The following is a 4,726-nucleotide window of genomic DNA, read 5'->3' on the forward strand; positions in this document are numbered from 1 at the left end:
GGTGAGACCTGGGGACACTTGAGCCAATGGACAATGACATGGCCTTAGAGGACTAGAGCTGAAAGTGAAGTATCCAGCTGATATGAAGTGAGGGGAGATGCACAAGAACACCAAAGTTGCAGACAGTCCCCATTTGATCTAACCTTGATGGCTTTATAATCAGAACTCTCTTAGAGGAAGATTAAAAAAAAAAAAAATTTTTTTTTTGATAAAGGAAACAAGGGTAAATTGCTACAATTTGATGAACCTGACCTATGCTCATTGAGATAGTAACTCTAAATACCAACAGAGAGGGAAGTAGTCTTCACATCAAGTATCAATGCTATCCCCCTTTGTGCACAGTGTAGATAGGAATGGTCAACTTAGACAATGGCTACCTAAAATGAGGGGGCAATAAAGGCATGAAGTGACTGGCTTACAAAGTTTCAAGAGGGAGTTTAGTTTAAGTGTTTTGGGGGGAAGAAAGAGTCCCCACTGAATAGTTTTCATCTTGTCTAGATGGATCTGGTGAAAAGAGATGGGGATAAGAGTCTTATGATTCAATAGTGAATAATTGTTATCATGACTAATTGCAACTGTCACAATTGTAAAGGTAGAAGTTTTGTAACAAAAACAGAGGAGTGGTTAATCTTACAATCCAGAAACAGAAGACCCTAGGACCATCAAGGGAGAAGAGCACAAGCAGAATGTGGGACCTTATCCAGAGAAGCAGCGACACCAGAGACAGAGGTAGAGATGGGGTCATGGAGAAGGGGAGCGGCTGTGGACTCTAGATTCATGGGAAGAGAGGGACTAAGAGCTGGTGGCCAAGAGCCAGACTTGCAGAATGTGCCCTTTGGAGGTGTAAATTATTCTATTATGCCTGAGTGTTTTTTGGTTTTTGCTTTTTTTTTTAAAGGTAAAGTGAATAGAGAGAAATACTATTAACTGCTGGTACATGGAACGGCTTCTAATCATTGTAATGAAACAAGGTATATGATTTGTTGAGTGTAAAACTGATGAGCTGCCCTGTAAAGTTTCACTCAATCCTCAATAAAAACCATGTACAGATTCCTCATGAGCACAATTAAGTGTTCAGGAATACTCATATTTTGCAATGTTGTCCATAGCTTGTCATGATCCACACAATCAAAAGCCTTTGCGTAGTCAATAAAGCACAGATAAACATCTTTCTGATATTCTCTGCTTTCAGCCAAGATCCACTGGGCATCAGCAATGATATCTGTCCCTCGTTCCACGGCCTCTTCTGAATCTGGCTTGAACCTCTGGAAGTTCTCTGTCAATGTATGATTGTAGCCATTTCTGTATGACTTTTAGTAAAACTTTGCTCGTGTGGGATATGAAAGATATTGTCCGATGATTTCCACATTCCATTGGGTCACCTCTCTTTGGATTGGGCACAAATATGGATCTCTTCCAATCAGTGGACAGATAGTTGTCTTCCAAATTTCTTGGCAGAGATGAGTGAGTACCTCCTGTGCTGCCTCATTTTCTTGAAAGATTTCTAATTTCATTCCATCAACTCCTGGTGCCTTGTTCTTTGCCAATTCCTTCAATGCACCTTGGACTTCTTCCTTTGGTATCATTGACTCTTGATCATATACTACCTCTTGAAATGGTTGAAGAGCAACCATTTCCTTTTGGTACAGTGACTCTGTGCATTCCTTCCATCTTCTTTTGATGCTTTCAGCATCATTCAATAGTTACTCCTAAAATTCTAACAATGAACCAGGGAGATTGTGATTAGTCTGATCCAGAGAAATAGAGTAAAATCAAAAGTGCAAATCCTTCTCCTACTGGGGACAAATTTTGAGGAACAAGGTACCAGACCAGCAGCAAGAAAACAAATGTAAGAAAATAAATGGAACGTTATAGTTCCAACAAGAGCCTCTTAATGGACAAGCAGTTAACACTCTCAGCTACTAACCAAAAGACTGAAAGTTCACCCAGAAATGCCTAGGAGAAAGGCATGATGATCTATTTACAAAATATCAACCTCTGAAAACTTTAAAGAACACAGTTCTAGTGCCAACACTATCAGATCTCAAGGAGTTAATTTATTTAGCTGTCTTTGAATTTTAAAATAATTATTTTGAAGTCCAATATGTAAAACAATCCCATAAAATAGCCATAATTTATTTTTTTAAATAGGGAAATAAACAGAAAAAATAAAAACACCTTCAATCTACATGGTAAATACAAGCATATTTACATATCTTACAGTTCCTAAGATAATCATTCTGAATCTATTACTTCTCAATTCACTTAGTAAATGAAACAAATGAGGTAACCTTGTTACTGGTTATGTAGTGAAAGAATCAGATAACAGCTGAATTATAATCATTACTTTCAGTGATATAATAATCCGTTTTTACCCTCAGTGGGTAATATATACTTTCCCACCTAAAAAGCATACAATCACACATCTCTTTCTTTAAAAATTGTGAAGTACTTTAATCAGCAGCCAAAGAAGTCAATCAAGAGAAACAGGTTTGAACATCCATTAATAATCAGAACATGGAATGTATGAAGTATGAATTTAGGAAAATTGAAAATAGTCAAAAATGAAATGGAACGCAAAAACATCAATATCCTAGGCTAGTGAGCTGAAATGGACTGGTATTGACCATGTTGACTCTGACAATCACATGGTTTACTATGCCTGGAATGACAAATTGAAGAGAAATGGCATCACATTCATCAACAAAAAGATTCCATCAAGATCTATCATGAAGTACAATGCTGTATGTAATAGGATAACATCCATACGCCTGCAAGGAAGACCAGTTAGTATCACTATTATTCAAATTTACACACCAACCACTGAATTCAGTGATGATGAGATTGAAAAATTCTACCAACTTCTTCCATCTGAAATTGATCAAACATGTATCAAGATATATGTATCAAGATCAAACATGTATCAAGATAGGAATGCAAAGGTTGCAAACTAAGAGGAAGGATCAGTTGGAAAATATGTCCTTAGTGAAATTAATGATGTTGGAGATTCTATGATAGAATTTTGTAAGAGCAATGAATTCTTCATTGCCAATACCTTTTTTAAACAACATAAAAGACACATGGGCCTCACCAGATGGAATACACAAAAATCAAATTGACTACATCTGTGGAAAGAGATGATGGAAAAGTTCCAAATCATTAGCCAAAACAGACCAGGGACAGACTGTGGAACAGACCATCAATTGCTTGTATGCAAATTCAGTATGAAGCTGAAGAAAATTAACACAAGCCCACAAGAGCCAAAATCTGACCTTGAACATATCCCATCTGTATATAGAGATCTTCTGAAGAACAGATTTGGTGCATTGTACACTAAAGACTGAAGACCAGAAAAAAAGTTATGGGATGATGTCAAGAACATCATACAGAAAAATGAAGGAGGCCATTAAGAAGACAAGAAAGAAATAAAAGTCCAAAATGGATGTCAAAAGAGACTCTGAAACTTGCCCTTCAGTGTAGAGAAGCTAAAGCAAATGGAAGAAATGAGGAGATACAAGAGCTGAACAGAAAATTTCAAAGATGATATAGAGAAGACAAAGTCAAATATTATAATGAAATGTGCAAAGACCTGGAATTAGAACACCAAAAATGAAACCATACTAAGCATTTCTCAAGCTGAGGAAACTGAAGAAAAAATTCAAACCCTCAACTTGCAGTATTGAAGTAATCTATGGAGATTCCTGTTGTGGCTCTGTGGGTTAATGCTCCAGACTGCAAAAATGTTTGAACTGCAAGGTCGGTGGTTCAAGATCACCAGCGACTCCTTGGAAACCTTATACAGAGTCACTATGTGTCAGAACCAACTCAATGGCATTTAACAACAACGTGAACAAATTATTGAATGATGCAAAAGGCATCAAATAAGATAGAAGGAATACATAGAATCACTGTACCAAAAAGAAATGCTCAATGTTCAAGCATTTCAAGAGGTAGCATATGGATCACTTCCGGTTGGCTGCAGTAGAGCAGAGTCGAGTAAGACGGCTTCCGTGGGGGAGAGGCGGAAAACCTCCAGACACAGCTTTCATGAAACTGCACCAGAGCTCTGGATCTAATATAAGGGTCTGGGACTCAGTTTCTCACAATCTCAAGAGTAAAAAAATCAAGGTGTAAAGGAAAACATTGTATTTTAGAAATTGGCATGGGACTCCTCTGCAGCCATCCCATCCAGGCGGAAGTCAGAGGGCGGGACTACTGACAGACTGGCACAACTGGCACTACTGACAGACTGGGAAACTGCTGTAAAGCAGTGAAGCAACATTTGCAAAAGGAGGTGTGGAGGAAGTATACACGTTTTTATTTCTATTCTTACCTGTCGTGCCTTCTTTGCCCAACCTGGACACTTTCATGAAGGTGGGTGTGTACCCCCAAAAAAGTCCAGAGTTGAGACCACAGCTTTCCCACTGCACAGAGAGACAGAGCCCCATCGGTCCAAGGTCAAATCCTTTGGCTGCTGCTTTTGATTCTGCCTGTGTGTCCCAGCCCTAAAGTTAACTTGTGTAGGACAATGAAACCCTGCCTAGACAAGAAAGAAGGAAAAGGTCAAAATGGATGTCAGAAGAGACACTGAAACTTGCTCTCCAGTGTAGAGATGCTAAAGCAAATGGAAGAAAGGAGGCGGTTCAAGAGCTGAACAGAACATTTCAAACATCAGCTCGAGAAAATAAAGCCAAATATTACAACAAAATGTCAAAGATCTGGAATC

This window comes from Chrysochloris asiatica, unplaced genomic scaffold, assembly GCF_000296735.1.
Source record: "Chrysochloris asiatica unplaced genomic scaffold, ChrAsi1.0 scaffold00254, whole genome shotgun sequence".
NCBI lineage: Eukaryota > Metazoa > Chordata > Mammalia > Afrosoricida > Chrysochloridae > Chrysochloris > Chrysochloris asiatica.